The following is a 17,282-nucleotide window of genomic DNA, read 5'->3' as shown; positions in this document are numbered from 1 at the left end:
TCATGGCTTAAGTTGTGTACTACTTTGGCAACACTGTGTTTATGCAATTGTTTGACTAAACTGTTGTTTAATATATTATTTGACAAATGAGTTGTTATGAGCTTGATATTTGTGAAATGTGATTGTGAAGTATTCAAATTATGTTTCATCAATAAATGATTTATGTATCACATTTTAAATCTTTATTGTGCACCACTGAGTATGTTTATACTCGATAGTTTAATTCTTATCATGAGATAAAAGCAAGGAGAAAGCAGCAGAGTGAGCTGCGGAATTGACAAGATCTTTTTGATCCCTTTTTGTACGGGTATTGTTTTATACCCTTATGGTTATTTTGATGTAAATATTGTAATGTCATAAGTATCAATGTAAATTGAGCAGTTGTAAATAAACTATAATAATATTATTTTAGATTTTCTTCTGTAAATTTGATATTTGTACATATGGATTTCCTGCTTTATGTTTTGTGAATGGAATTATTGAATATGCTGAGTTGACAAATTTGACTTGGATTATGGAACTGTTTTGGAATGAATTGATTTGAGTTGATTTGAGAATTATTGGTGGTTGGGAGTTGTGAAATATTTTTTGGAAGTGCTTTTTACAGGTATTTGAAGAACTGGTTTTTCAAAATACAGAGGGAACTCTGTCAAAATTTTTATAAAAATTGCGGCAAAATTTAAATGGACAAAATTTTTACTAGTATTTAAACTTTGAATAAATGGTTTTAATTTCTACCAAAATGCTCACCACTTCCAAAATGTAAGAAAATTGTTTTAAAATCCCTTGTAGGGTACTTAATGAGTTATCGGTAGGCGAAGTTCTGTAGTTCATTAAGTATTCTACGGGATCATGTTATGCCTTACGGAGGAGTAAGGTGTGACATGCATTATTGGTGCTAAGATAAGGGCTTCTTTTATCCTGTAAAATGCAACAATGCAACGTTCATTAAAGTCAAAAGAGACATTTTGATTTAACGAATTTGTTAATGTCACACCCTACCCCTCCGTAAGGCATAACATGATCCTATAGTATACCTAATGAATTACCAACTTTTTCTACTGATAACCCATTAAATACACTACAAGGGATTTTAAAACTTTTCTTACTTCTTTTTATAGTGGTGAGCACTATTGACAGGTGTAAAAAAAAAAAAATTTAAACTGAAGTGAAACCAAATAACACATTTGAAGTAATAACAATTTCTATAAAAATTTTGGGAGAGTGCCGTCTGTATTTTGAATAAAACGGTTCTTCAAAAACCTATAAAAAGCACTTAAAATATATAATTCCTCAATCCCAAACTCTAATAATTTGTTCAACATAATAAATTTCCCAACATTATCAACGCAGTTCAACAATCAATTTTCCAGTGTTTCCAAAAGATGAGATAAAAGAAATATGTCACAATATTTTTACAAGCCAAAGTAATTTACAATTTTAGTTTACAACTGCTCAAGACCAAGTACAATATATACATACAGTGCACATACATTACAATAAAAAACTACATAATATGATATACTCGATATACCCGGTGAAATCTCAAAATGTGGTACAAGCAGCCTACTCTACTGCTCTATCCGTCTGTCTACCTGCAACAGCAATGAAAAAGCTATCACTGAGTAAAATTTACTCATTGGTTCACAATAACAATTTAAAATGCGGTATGTAAAACTTTTATTAACAATTTACAATCCAAACAATTCACAATTTTTCAAAGCTCATATAACACAAATTTGATCAAACAATTGAATAACACAGTGTTGCCAATCAATAACACAATTTGATCAAATAACTGAATAACACAGTATTGCCAATCAATAACATAATTTGATCAAATAACTGAATAACATAGTTTTTCCAATCAATAACACAATTTAGGCCATGACACAAATTTTTCCGAACATGCTGTGTGTACATCACGACAAGGCACACTCACCCCACTAATCGAAATCAATGAGGGAGGAAGCTAGCTAGATAATGAGTACTCATCCACACTCACCTTAGACTGGCAAGTCAAAGAGGGAGGAATATAATCACACTCACCCCATAAATGGAGGAGGAACATAGTAACATTGTCATGCCAAGTGTGAATCAAAATAATTCCAAATCACAATATTTCATACAAACCACAAATCACATTTTATCTCAAAATTTCCATTTGCAAAGTAGGCAACACAATAATTTCCAAATAATATTCCCAAAGCTAAAACAATAAAAAAAAAATTATTCATAACTCATTTCTCCAAATAAATTTTCTTGTAAAAGCAGTGAATATAAAAAGTATTATGCACAGACCTCTGATATATGCCTCTTGGCCCTGACTTAGTGTTCCTTATGCTTCTTAATATCCTTTTCAACTAAAACACACAATTTAAAGTGTATCAGTACTCAATGAATTTGTTTCTAACAATAAAATCTAATATTTAAATTTTTCTTAGTATTATTCTCTTCAATTCATTTCATTAGTCAACCTATAATGTTGACCCTTGATGCACTCTAAGTGAGTCAATTCTAATGTTACTAATATGTCACATTTTATAGCCCTTTAGTGTTGGTATATGTTACCAATTTCATGTCCAAGTGTATTGCATTTTATTGCAATTTATCGGATTTCGGTGTACTATTTTGACCTAATCGGACGACTTAGTTCCCTCAATTTTTGGGTTCTGGTCCAAACTACAAACTTGTAGGTCTATGTCTTATTGCTTGCGAGGCAAAATTTCAGGTCATTCTGAGTAGTGTAGGCCAAGATATGGTCAATTTACCAATGCTGGACAAAATGCACTAAAATGGTAGGCTTAGGTCATTTTTAGGTCACTTTTGGTTTGGCCAGTTTTGGTACCTGAAATTATGCAAGCTATTTGGCTTGGTTCTGGCCATTTCTGGGCTTTGGTGTCTTCATAATAATTGTAGATCTATGTCTAAACTATGCATGGTAAAAATTTCAGGTCATTTGGACCTGTTTTGAGTAAGTTATGGTCAAAACACTAACTACTGCCCAAATGGTCAATTTTCAGGCTTTTAAGTCACTAATCCGGATTTGGTCATTTTTCAAGTTACTTTCTGGACAGAATTTAGGTACGCTTTCTGCATGAAAGTTGGCACATTTTGTGTCTAGTTTCACCTCCAATCAGCCTCATACCAATTGGAGTCACACACTTAGAGTTATAGGTCTATTTGTTCACTGCCTTCTACATGCTTTCCAAATACCAAACCAACACACATTCACCAACTACCTCCTCACTTCTCCATACCATTCTGCATTTGGCACTAACCAAAACCATTCAATTCTCTACATTATAGGTCAACTTGGATAGAATATAACCACTTCCAAAATACACCAAATGCAGTCACAATTCACAAGTTCAATCCCAATAATATATACACATAAATACTTCTAATTATCACACAAACTTCCATCATCAAATTACATACCTATCACTACTATTCCACACATATATATGCTGCCATTCTTTTGTACAATATTTCAACAACATTTCATGAATTTGAACCTTATCAATTTCCATTTTGAGGCTGCCCAAAAATTACACATACACATCAACTTCCATTTTTTACTTTTCAAGCTTACAAATCAAACTTTATACATGAAAACCAACTCCAATACATTTAAATACTTAATTTAACATCTCAACAATCATTTACATGGAAAGACAAGTTGTACATGATGAAGTTCCATGGCTGCCAAAATGCTCCATCACTAACAATTTATCAAACCTCAAAAATTCTTCCATAATTCAACTACCTACAACCTTAGTTACACTTTTAATGAAACAAGAATTAAAAAAAAAAAACCACTTACCTCTTTTGGACTTCTTCAAAACTCCACCAAAACTTATCTTTCTTGCTCCCTTATTGCTGCCCAAGGTGTATAGGCAAAGATTAATGAAGGAAGTTCAAGAATTTAGCTTGAAATGAAGGTGATCTCAAGCTTGCATGGGTGGTTTCCATGGAGGAAAGTTGGGACACCATTTTTGGCCATGGGAGAGCTTGGTGAGGATGATGAAGTGAGTGAAAGATTCTGCCCTCATTTTAAGCATTAATGTATCCACTTAGTGCTCCACTAAACCTAGATTAATGATATTATAATCTAAGGTTTCAAAAATTGCAATTTTAACCTTAATTTCTCTTAATTTACATTTTATCTTTAATTTCATTTTTCATTTGATTTTCCCAAATGTAATACCATTTATTTTTCATTGAAATTTAGGTCAAAAGGCAACTCGGGGTGTCAAATGTTCACAATGCCCCTATTCGGGTTGCATTCCCAATTTTTCAGTAACATCGAGTTTTATCGTTTTCTCGATTTCTCATTTTTCTTTGTACTAATTAATTAATTTTTCTTTCATATTTCTAATGATATTTATACCTCAATAAGTCTATAATTTTGTCTCAAAACTAAATTTTGAGGGTTCCCTGCAGTCTTGGGGTCGGCTATTGCCTGCGCCATAACTTCCCCATGCGGTCACCCATCGCTGCAGTGCTGGCTCATTTAACTTGGTTGCATTTCATTGTTATTATTTTTCATTTGTTTTTCTTGTATTTTCCTTTCTTGTATTTCATTATTTTATGTCTTCTCACTAATATTTAAATTTAGTTCTAGGCATCCTAACTGTCCGGACAGACACTGGTCACCAGAACAGTAGAACGTACTACCGAATATAGGGGTGTTACAGTTAATGACTTAGCTATTTTGTAGAAATCTTTAATAAATCTTCTATAAAAGCCTATATGCTCCAAAAAGCTTCGCACTTCCTTGACTGATGAAGGTGGTGACATTTTTTCAATGACCTCTACCATTGCCTTGTCCACTTCTTTTCCTTTTTCTGAGATTAGGTGCTCGAGGACTATGCCCTCTTTTACCATGAAATGACATCTTTCCTAATTAAGAACCAGATTTGACTCTTCACATCTTTTAAGCACTTTAGAAAGGTTAGTCAAGCATTCATCAAAGTTGGTTCCGTACATAAAAAAGTCATCCATAAAAACTTCCATTATATTTTTAATATAATCAGAAAAAATGGCCATCATACATCTTTGAAAAGTTGTAAGAGCATTACAAAGACCAAAAAGCATTCTTCTATATGCAAATGTTCCATAAGGACAGGTGAATGTGGTCTTTTCTTGGTCCTCAGGGTGAATGGGGATTTGGAAGAATCTAGAGTACCCATCCAAATAACAGAAATAGGAATGTTTAGCTAGCCTCTCTAATATTTTATCTATAAATAGAAGAGGAAAATGGTCTTTCCTGGTGGAGCCATTCAATTTTCTATAATCAATGCACATTTGCCAACCAGTAACTACCTTAGTAGGGATTAGTTCATCATTGTTATTTTTAATCACAGTTGTCCCACCCTTCTTAGGTACTACATGTAATGGACTAACCCATTTACTATTAGATATTGGGCATATAATACCTGCATCTAATAGTTTCAAAATTTCCTTTTTTACTACTTCTTTCATGTTAGGGTTTAGTCTCCTTTGGTGTTCAATGGTGGGTTTGCTATTCTTTTCCATAGGTATTCTATGCATGCAAATGGAAGGGTTAATTCCCTTGAGTTCCTCTATGGTGTACTCTATAGACTTGCTATGGGTCCTAAGTACCCCTAAGAGTTTTCCCTCTTTTGCAGAATTCAGGCAAGAATTTATAATGATAGGATTTTTAGAATTAGAGTCCAAAAATGCATACCTCAATGTAGAAGGAAGAGGTTTTAATTTTACTAATTTTGTTTCTTCATGAAGGTCATTCTTGGGTTGCTCTTTTAGTAGATTTTCCACCAGAAGTACTTGGGCCTTAAGTAGAGGTGGATTAGCTTTAAGAATTTTTTCATATGCTATAATTTCTTTGTTCTCATTTTCTACTGTGTAGCTATGCACTATACAAGCTTCAAGAGGATCTTCAGGATATCTCTTTTGAAATTCTTCCTCCACTAGCTTGTCTAGGATGTTAACCCTTAAACACTCATCAGGTTCAGATTTCTACTTTAGTGCTTAAAATAGGTTGAATTCTACTTCTTCATCCCCTACTTTGAGAGTTAGACACCCATTTTTTACATCTATGATTGCTCCAATGGTTCCCAAGAAGGGTCTTCCTAAGAAAATAGGAATTTGGACATCTTCTTCCATCTCCAGGATAACAAAATCCACTGGAATAAAAAATTTTCCGACCTTGATGGTGATGTTTTCTAGGATGCTAATACACATGTATTATATAGATATTTTTAAGTACAATTGTATATTTTTTTCATAGCATTTAGATAAGTAATCTCATGCATAATCATTGATTTCATCAACTTTTGTAAATTCTACTGCCAAGCTCTAAATTCTATGTTTTCTGTATGTTTTCAGGTGTTTCAAAGAAGTTCCAAGGCATAGGAGTAAAGAAGAAAGCTTGGAAAGACTAATAGACAAAGAAGTGTTGCTGATACACTTTACACGGGTCATGTAATCAAAGCCACAGACCCGTGTAACATACTGCCAGGAGAAAGACAAAGAGCTAAGGAAGAATAAAAGAACACAGGCCGTGCTCCATGACCCGTGTAAACTATGGAGACCCGTGTAAGTCTCTGTCGAGCCAAGCCTGAAGAACTCTATGAAGAGTAAAAGAACATGGGCCGTGTAATCAGACCCGCGTAACTAGCAATGCCCCGTGTAATCTCCTATATTAATACAATACGTAACCATTCAAGCTCCAGTAAGTTGCACGGCCCTAGGCCGTATAGTGACATACAGGCCATGTATCATGCGGCAACCAGTTTCCTGATTCGGGTTCCAACCCTAGTTTCTACAGAGAGAAAAGACTCCTAATGCCTAGAAGACCTAAAAACCTAACCCTAGATTATTCAATATAAATAGGGGTAGCAAAAAGCACAAGAAGAGAAGGAGAGAAGGAAAAAAAAAAAAAAAGATAGAGAGCTTTTGATATTTTTCATACACATACTCTTCACAGCCGTCTTGAAGAATAAGAGCATCAGCATAAAAGGGAAATCTTCAGCAGAAGTTCCACAAGTTCAAAGCTGCAGAAAATCCTCTTCGGTTCTTTTGTTCTATTTCTTTAAGCAGATTTTTTTTTTTATGTTCTTTCATTTTATTTTCATTATGTTTGTTAAACTTACCATGAGTGAGTAATTCCATTATTCTAGAATTAGGAGATTTGCACTTGTAATCGTTATTATGGATCAATATTAAGTTTTTATTTTTTGGATTTGAGTTTTGCTCTTTGATTTTATATTTTGCACTCTTAATGTATGCTATGTGTTGGTATCGACCTAGACATGATAAAAAATACTAATTGAAGAACTGAAAGGTGAAGGTTAGTGTTGGAAAATCAGAATATTGAACTTAGAGAATCTGAGCTAGAGATAGGCTGAAATCCTTCGTGGAGTTCCATAATTAATCATAGATCTTAAAGGATTTTAATTAATCTAATCACCACAAAAGTAGGGTTTAGGTTAATTAAAATACACTTTGAGTTCCTTGAGAAAGGACCTAGGATATCTTAAGATTAATTTCCATCAAAGTAACAATTCTCAATCTGATGAATAGACAATATCAAAATTCAAAGTACGGTTGCAGTGTGAAATTTTAATTCTGAAATTGCTTTTATAAATAGTTTAATTCAAAATTTACTTTCAGCATTCAAAATAGATTTAACTCACTCTTCATCTATATTTGGTAGCCTAAATAATCAGAATTGCTGTGTAGCTTGGTATTTGCTAACTAAATTCCTCTTGGGAATGATACTTCACCCACTACATTATTACTTGTTAGTAATCCATGCACTTGCAGTGGTTGTAAAACCAGCAAACAGATGCCAACTAGGTACTTGACAGATCTATCCACTAGTTGCAAGAAAATAGTAACGGGTCTCAGTTCTCCCACGTTCAGTTTTTGACATATAGATAAAGGCACTAGGCTCACATTTGCTCTAAGGTCACAGAGGGCTTTGTCGATGTTCATATTGCCTATCAAGCATGGTATGGAGAAGCTTTCAGGATCTTCCAATTTTGGAGGCAACTTGTTCTATAGGATGACACTACATTCTTCTGTTAGAGCAATTGTCTCATAGTCCTCAAATCTCCTTTTCTTTGAAAGGATTTCCTTTAGAAATTTTGTGTAAGAGGGAATTTGAAATAACGCTTTTGTAAAGTGAATGTTGATGTAGAGCTTCTACAAAACTTCTAAAAACTTGCCTAATTGCTTATCCAATTTAGCTTTCTGGAATCTCTGAGGAAAAGGTAAAGGGGGCTGGTAAGGTTCTGGCAGTTTCTTTTTCCTCTTTTCCTCCTTTTCCTTGCTTTCCTCAGCTTGCTTCTCTTCTTCCTCTTCTTGGATGTCCAGGTTTCTAAGGGTTTCCTCCTTCTGTTTTTGCTTTTCTTATGGATCTTGTAGTGTTCTCCCACTCCTCAATTTGATAGCTTTGCAATGTTCATTAGGATTCATTTTAGGTTAACTTGGTAATCTGCCACCCTGTTTACTTGAAGAACTAGCCTGCTGAGCGATCTAATTTTAAAGCATTTTATTATGGGTGGCTAGTTGATCCACTCTGGAGGCCAGCTGCTTGATTATTTCATTTTGCTGTTGTTATGCTGCTAAAAAGCTTTCCATCATGGATTCCATGTTCAACTTTAATTCCGCTTGTTGAGGTTAAGGGAGTGATGGTTGTTGCTGCATCAGATTCTGTCCTCTATTCTGAAAACCTGGTAGCGCTGACCTATATCTTTACTGTTTGTTTATGGGCTGGTTCTAAGGATTTTGCGAGTTGGACCATGAGAAGTTTAGGTGGTTCCTCCATCCAGGGTTGTATGTATTGGAATATGGGTTATTAACCTACCTCTGGTTGAAGTTTCCTCTATTATTCACATAGTTTAGTTACTCTGTGGAAGGCTCGCTGTAAAGACTACATTATGAAGTTATATGACCTCCTCCATAACTATCACAAAATCGATTATTTGCTCTTATTACATTGGCCTGTATTCTGTCAAATCTTTTAGTAAGTTGGTCAAAATGGGCGTTAATCATACTGAGGGCATCCAGTTCTAGTACCCCTGCTACTCTTCTTGCATCTCCCCTTTCATTTGACCACTCAAAATTATGGTACGTGACCCTTTCTAGTAATTCCAAAGCTTCAACTATTATTTTCTCCATAAGGTCTTCTCCTGCAGCTAAATCAACTAAACTCCTTGTGGATGGTAGCAAACCATTGTAGAAATTTTGGACAAGGAGCCAATCTTCTATGCCATGTTGGGGATATTCCCTTTGAAGGTCTTTGTATCTCTCTTATGCATCATATAGTGATCTCCTTCCTTTTGCCTGAAGGTGTTCAGTTCTAACCTTAGTTTTGCTATTTTTACAAGTAGGAAATACCTTGCTAGGAAGGCTTGCGAGAGACCTTCCCAATTAGTGAAAGTACCAGCTGGTTGGGAGAGCAGCCACTTCCTTGCGTTATCTCTTAATGAGAATGCGAATGCTCGGAGTCGAATGGCTTGATCAAAGACTCCATTCATCTTGAAGGTATTGCATTGAGTGAGGAAGCATTGTAGGTTATAGTGTGGATCCTCCATAGGTAAGCTTCCAAATTGAGTTTGCTAGATCATCTGGAGCCATGCTGGTTTAAGTTCAAAATTATTGGCGTTGATTGTGGGCCTAGTGATGCTGGATTGGTATCCTTGAATATTAGAGGCTCCATAGTCCCTCAGGGATCTTTGCCTATTATTGTTGTTATCGGCCATAATTGGACCTTCTACAGTTTCAGGTTTGGGTTTTGGCTCTTGATTTCTTCTTCCTCTCCTAATGGTTCTCAGAGTTTTGTTTATTTCAGGATCCAATTCTAGCAATTCTTCTCCAGGTTTGGTTGTTCTAGTCATGTACTAGTTTTCTACACTTGAAAGAAGAAAAAGTCAAACTAAAATAACAAAAAAATAAATGTTTAAATCAGCTAAATTGCCTATCATTTAATATTACTAAACTCCTCGACAACAATGCCAAAAACTTATTTGCTTGGTTTTACAACCACCATAAGTTTACGGATCACTAACAAGTAATAAAGTGATGAGTAGAGTATTGTTCCCACGAGCATTTAAAGTTATAAGTACTAAACTACACAATAATCTTAACTGTTTAAACTACCAAAAATTGTCAGAGAGAATTCTAACTAAGACAGAGTGACTATTAAAAATCAAAGAGAGTAAATTCAAGAACTTAAAGAGAATTATAATTATGTGAATAATTCTGGAATTCTAGATTTCACACCTTAACCTTGTTATAGTTTTAATCTTACTTTATCAATGGAGTGAGTGTTTGTTTCTTTGATGAAAATTAATCCTAAGGTTTCCTAGATCCTCTCTCAAGGTATCTAAGGTGTATTTCAATTAAAGCTAAACCCTACTTTTGTTGGTGATTAGTCCTAATCAAAACCCTTTGAGATCTATGATTAATTCTTAGAATTCTACAAAGGTTCTCAGCTTAATTCTATGTCAAACTTCCTAGGTTCAAAATCTCGATTTTCCAATACTAACCTTCACTTCTTAGTTCATCAATTAGTATCTTAGATCATGATTAAGTGGGTACCAACACAGCATGCAATAAGAGCACAAGATATTGAATCAAAAAACAAAATTCAATTCCATTAAATAAAACTCAACATATATCCATAACAAAAGCCAAGAATGCTAATTTCTTAATTCCATAATGTAAAGAGTTACTCACTCATAGTGAGCTTGATAAACATAATGAAATAAAAATAAAAGCACATGAAAACCAATCTGAAGAATAAGAACAAAAAAACTGAAGGAAGATTCTGCAGCTATGATCTTGTGGAACTTTGGCTGAGAAGTCTGTCCTTGGAGTTGATGTAATCCTTCTTTAAGACGGTTAAGGTTCCTTAGGAAGGCTTCTTTCAAAACTCTCCCCTTTTGTATATGTGTGTCTCCTCCAAAAAGCTCTCTGAAAAGCTCTCCTTTTTATTTTCTGCTGGCTCTTATTTATATTGGGTGTCCTAGGGTTAAGCTTTAGAGTCCCAAAGGCATTAGAAGTCTATTTAGTATGCCAAAATAGGACTTGGAGTTGTATTGAAGAAAGATGGCTGAATTGTAGTACACGGCCCGTGTGTAACTACACGACCTGGGGCATGTAAGTTTATGAAGCATGTTGGCTTCCTCTCGGATAGGGGCAGTAAGTTACACAGGCCTTTCGAGGCTTACACGGGTCTACTTACACGACCCATATATTTGTGAATGTACTGCTTGCTTTTTTAGCCTTAGTGACAGAAAGTTACAAAGGTCTCTTAGGCTTACACGGCCCATGTTACATGGTGTGCACTTTGGCTTTTCTACACTTCTTCAGGTTTCACTAGGCAGGAAGTTACACGGGTCTAGGTCTGAGTTTACACAACCTGTGTAAGGTGCATCAGCAGCTTGCCTTGCTCCTTAGTTTCTTCCAAGCTCCTTCCTTTGCTCCTATGTCTTAAATTTCCTTCAGAACACCTAAAACATGCAGAAAACATAAATTTTAGTATGCATTAACGAATTTTATGAAAAATAATGAAATAACCAAAGAAGCATGCAATTGCCTATCTAAATGCTATGAAATGGTATACAATTATACTTACAAACATCTATATAATACAAGTATATCAGGGTAGCACTCAATCCGGGGACACTGCTACTAATGGGTGAGAGATGCGATACTGCAGGTACTTGTGAAGTAACAGGTACCTGTGAGGTGGCAAGTACCTAAGAACCAGTAGGTATTGGGGAACTAATAGGTACATGTGAGCTAGAGAGAGGGTCACTTGATGCCATCTCTATAAGTAAAAAAGGACATGTCAAATGTGCATTCCTAAACAATAGTCAAGCAAGTATTACAGGTACCAACATCCAATTCAACATACAGGTGCTTAACATCATACTACAATAAGTGCAGGCACCTAAACAACATACAAGTACCTATGAATTTCTTAAATCCAACAAAAATCAACAAAAAACACTCACTACCCAATAATCTTATGGCAATATTAGCATCAAAGGAGTGATGGAAATTCTTAATCTTACCTAAAATTGAATCTAAGGTGGAAAAGTAGCTAAATGTTAATCAAATGTGGAAAGAACACCATGCTATAACACCCCCATACTAAGTAGTCCATACATTCTACTGTTTCGGTGATTAGTGTCTATCCAGACGGCTAGAATGTCTAGAATCATATCTAAGCCACAAAGAAAAAGTCAAATAAATTTGATAAAGACCAAATGTAATAGGAAGAAAACAAGTGAAATAAAGCCTAAATTGGTTAAATGAGCCGAGGTCCCAGCGATGGGTGACCAACCCGAGAAATAACTGCGAGCTCAGTTGCAACCCTAAATTCATATGGGACCCCATGACATCCTAGGCCAAGGGAAAATTGTGAAACTATTAGGAATGTGAAAATCATAGAAAAGAAAAAAAAACAAGCTCAAACAAGGGAATCAGAACTCAAGGAGTTATCGGGTGTTATTAAAAGATGGATTAGAATCAATGAGGGGTATTTTGGTTAATTCACCCTTAGAGGTGACTTTTAACCTAAATGTCCATTAAAATGTATAAGATTAAAATAATGAAAAATAATTAAAAATATAGAAAAGCATAGGGAAAAAGAAAAGGATAGAAATGAAATCCAAATTTTTATTTGAATTATGACATCATCATGACATGGGAATGGCACAATTAAAATTTATAATTCTTAATTATAAAATTTGAAGATAATTGATACACTTGTGTTATATAGATATTTTTAAGTACATTTGTATAATATTTCATAGCATTTAGAATAGTAATCTCATGCATAACCATTAATCTCATTAACTTCTGTAAATTCCATTGCCAGGCTCTAAATTCCATATTTTCTACATCATTTCAAGTGTTTGGGTGAAGTCCTAGGGCATAGGAGTGCGAAAGGAAACTTGGAAAGGCCAAAGGATTCAGAAACGCTGCTAACACACATTACATGGGTCATGTAAGGAAAGCCACAGACCTGTGTAACCTACTGCCAGAAGAAAGCCAGAGAGCCAAGGAAGAAACAAAAGTACACAGATCGTGTACCACGACCAGTGTAAGCTATGGAGACACGTGTAAGTCTCTGCCGGGCCAGTCTTAAAGAATTTTCTAAGAACAGAAGAACACAGGTTGTGTAACTAGACCCGTGTAACTAGTGTGGACCCATGTAAACTCCTGTGCCAATGCAAGACACAACCATTCAACTCTAGTAAGTTACACGGCCCTGGGCCATGTAGTGACACACAGGCCGTGTATCATGCGGTAGCCAGTTTCCTAATCCGAATTCCAGCTCTTGTTTACACACTCCAAATGGACTCCTAATGCTTTTGGGATTCTAAAGACCTAACCTTAGACTAGCTATTATAAATAGAAGCAGAAAATGACAACAGAGGGGTTTTTTTTTAGTTCAACCTTTTTGCAGAGTTTTTTGGAGAGTTTCAGAAGGGTTTTGACTTCTCTGTAGCCATCTTGAATAGTAAAACATCGATAGAGAAGGGAAATCTTCAGTCAAAATTCCACAAAGATCAAGACTGTAGTCATTCCTCTTTGGTTCTTTTGTTCCATTTCTCTAAGCTGACTCTTTATGTTCTTTTATTTTATTTTCTCTATGTTTGTTAAACTCACCATGAGTGAGTAATTCTTTTATTCTAGAGTTGGGAGAGTAGCATTTGCAATTGTTATTATGGATAAATATTGAGTTTTATTTATTGGATTTGAGTTTTATTTTTTGATTCAATTTTTTGTGATCTTAATGCATACTATGTGTTGGTACCCACTCAGTATTGATTGCATATATTAATTGAAGGACTGCAAGGTGAAGATTAATATTAGAAAATCGAGATCTTGAACCTAGGAAATCTGACCTAGAGATAGGTTGGTGACCTTTGTAGAGTTCCAAAATTAATCATAGATCTTAAAAGGTTTTAATTAATTTAATCACCACAAAAGTAGGGTTTAGGTTAATTAAAATACACCTTGAGTGCCTTGAGAGAGGACTCAGGATATCTTAGGATTATTTTCCATCAAAGCAACTATTCTCAATCTGATGAATAGACAAGATTAAAATCCATAGTAAGGTTGCAATGTGAAATCTTAATTCTGGAATTGCTTTTATAAATAATTTAATTCAAAATTTACTTTCAACGTCCAAACTAGGTTTAACTCATTCTCCATCTATATTTGGTAGCCTAAACAGTCAAAATTGTTGTGTAGCCTGGTATTTGCTAACTAAATTCCTCGTGGGAACGATACTTCACTCACTACTTTATTACTTGTTAGCGATCTGTGCACTTGCGGTGGTTGAAAAACCAACAAACAAGTTTTGGCGCCGTTGCCAGGGAATTTTAATTTTAGTAATATTAGGCTTTTAGCTGATTTAGGCATTTTCATTTATTGTTTAATTTTGTTTAAATTGTTTTATTCTCTTATTCTCTCTTAGGTTATTGGTTTGGTACATGACCAGAACAAGACTAGAGGAAGAAGTCTTTAATTTGGATCCAGAGATAGACAGAACCCTAAGAACTATCGGAGGGAGAGGAAACATGAAGAACAAGATCAAAGAAATCCAGAAATTCCAAATATGGCTAACAATAACAACAACAAGCTGAGACTTTTGAAGGACTACGGAGCTCCCTCTATACAAGGATTCCAACCTAGTGTTACAAGGTCCACAGTGGATGCCAACAATTTTGAATTAAAACCAGCATGGCTCCTGATGATCCAACAGTCCCAGTTTGGGGGTTCACCAACAGAAGATTCGCACTACCACCTCCAGTGTTTTCTTGCCCTTTGTGACACATTCAAGATGAATGGGGTCTCTAATCAAGCCATACGACTCAGAGCATTTCCATTTTCCCTTTGAGATAGAGCAAGGAAGTGGTTACTTTCTCAACCAGCTAGAACATTCACCATTTGGGAGGACCTCTCATAAGCTTTTCTAGCAAGATACTTCCCACCTATAAAGACTGCAAAGTTGAGAGTTGAACTCAACACCTTTAGGCAAAGAGAAGGTGAATCACTCTATGATGCATGGGAGAGATATAAAGACCCATAAAGAGAATGCCCGCACCATGGCATAGAAGATTGGCTCCTGATTCAGAACTTCTACAATGGGCCACTACCCTCTACAAGGAGCATAGTAGATTCAGCAACAGAAGGTGAAGGTGACCTAATGGAGAAAATAGTAGATCAAGCACTTGAACTTCTGAGGGTTGCATATCACAATTACTAGTGATCAAATGAGAGGGGGAATACAAGGAGAACAGCAGGGATCCTAGGAGTGGATACCCTAAGCATGATAAATGCTCAATTTGACCAGCTCATAAAGAGACTTGATAAAATGCAAGTCAATACTATAAGGATGAACAGTCAACATGATGACAGCTATGGAGGAGGATACATGGGTTCAGAGTATAACAGCTTCAATAAACTCCCCACAGAACAGATGTACTATGTGAATAATTAAGGAAACTTTAACTAAAGATAGCCCCACAATCCATATTCAAACACATACAACCATAGATGGAGGAATCACCCAAATTTCTCATGGTTAAATTCACAGAATCAGCCAAAGAACAAACAGCAAGGGTACAGACCACCAGCACCCCTAAGATTTCAGAATAAAGGACAAAACCCTACACAACCATGCCACCCCCTTAGAGCCAACAGCCTGAATCAAGGTCGACTATGGAATCCATGATGGAAAGCTTCCTAGCAACCCATCAACAACAAAATGAAATGATCAAACAGCTAGCTTCTAGAATGGACCAACTTGCCACCCATAACAAGATGCTTGAAAATCAAATTGCTCAGCAAGCAACTTCTTCAAGCAAAACTGCTAGTAAGCTGCCTAGTCAACCAGAGATGAACCCAAGAGAGCACTGTAAGGTAGTTACATTGAGGAGTGGAAGGATTTTAGAACAGTCAGAGGAAGAACCAATTGAGAGAACCTCTAATAAATCTAAAAACCAAACAGAGAAAAAAAAGGAAAAAGCTAAAGAGAAGCAAGAGGAGGAAGCAAGGAAGGAAAAGAAGCTACCAGAACCATATCAGCCTCCTCTACCCTTTTCTCAGAGATTCCAGAAAGCCAAATTGGATAAGTAGTTTGGAAAGTTTCTAGAAGTCTTTCAGAAACTCTATATAAACATTCCTTTTACAGAAGCACTCTCTCAAATGCCATCTTATGCCAAGTTCCTCAAAGACATTTTATAAAAAAAGAGAAGGCTGAAGGACTATGAGACTATTGCTTTTACAATGGAATGCAGTGGCATATTGCACAACAAGCTACCATCAAAACTCAAAGATCCAGGAAGCTTCTCCATACCTTGTCTTATCGGTAACATGATATAGACAAAGCCCTCTGTGATCTAGGTGTAAGTGTGAGTCTAATGCCTTTGTCAATATGTAAGAAGTTTGATGTGGGGGAACTTAAACCTACAATAATTTCATTACAACTAGCTAATCGATCAGTGAAATACCTTGTGAGCATTCTAGAAAACATCCCTATCAAGGTGGGAAAATTCTTTATCCCACTTGTTTTTATTGTACTGGAAATGAAGGAGGACGTCTAAATCCCTATAATCTTGGAAAGACCTTTTCTAGCAATTACTGGAGCTGTCATAGACGTTAAGAACGGACTGCTAACTCTCAAGGTAGGAGATAAAGAAGTGGAGTTCAACCTATTCAATGCAACAAAACACAAACTTGAACCTGATGAATGCTTCAAGGTTAATATAATTGATAAGCAAGTTGAAGACGAATTCATTAAAGCACAGCCTGAAGATCCTCTAGGAGCATCCATCATGCATAGCCACACGACAGAGAAGGAGAACACGGAGATTGCAGCTTGTGCGTAATCCTTGACAGCTAATCTATCCCCACTATTGGCTCAAGTTTTTGTTATAGAAGAGTTAAAGGAGGAATAGCCCAAAGGCAAGCTTTAGGAAAACACCAAACAGGTAGAATTGAAACATCTTCCCTCTATGCTAAGGTACGCATTCCTGGACTCAAATTCTAAATATCCTATTATTATCAATGTTAGTCTATCTAAAATAGAAGAGGAAAAATTGCTAAGGGTGCTTAGGACCCATAGCAAGAGCATAGGGTATAAAATAGCAGACTTGAAAGAGATTCATCCTTCCATTTACATGCATAGGATACCTATAGAAGAAAACAGTAAACCCACTATTAAACATTAAAGAAATCTTAACCCAAACATGAAAGAAGTAGTA

At 35.6% G+C, this 17,282-nt stretch overlaps 1 non-coding gene across 1 annotated transcript; it reads right to left on the bottom strand.

The window, feature by feature from the left end:
* Positions 1-15,022: 15,022 nt before the first annotated feature.
* Positions 15,023-15,129, bottom strand: LOC131179755 (small nucleolar RNA R71). The gene has a single exon (XR_009148642.1). It is a non-coding gene; the product is annotated as a small nucleolar RNA R71 (small nucleolar RNA).
* Positions 15,130-17,282: the final 2,153 nt, after the last annotated feature.

Source organism: Hevea brasiliensis, chromosome 4, assembly GCF_030052815.1.
Source record: "Hevea brasiliensis isolate MT/VB/25A 57/8 chromosome 4, ASM3005281v1, whole genome shotgun sequence".
Lineage (NCBI taxonomy): Eukaryota > Viridiplantae > Streptophyta > Magnoliopsida > Malpighiales > Euphorbiaceae > Hevea > Hevea brasiliensis.
The sequence above is the reverse complement of the archived record's forward strand: the minus strand, read 5'-3'. Positions and strand labels throughout refer to the sequence as shown.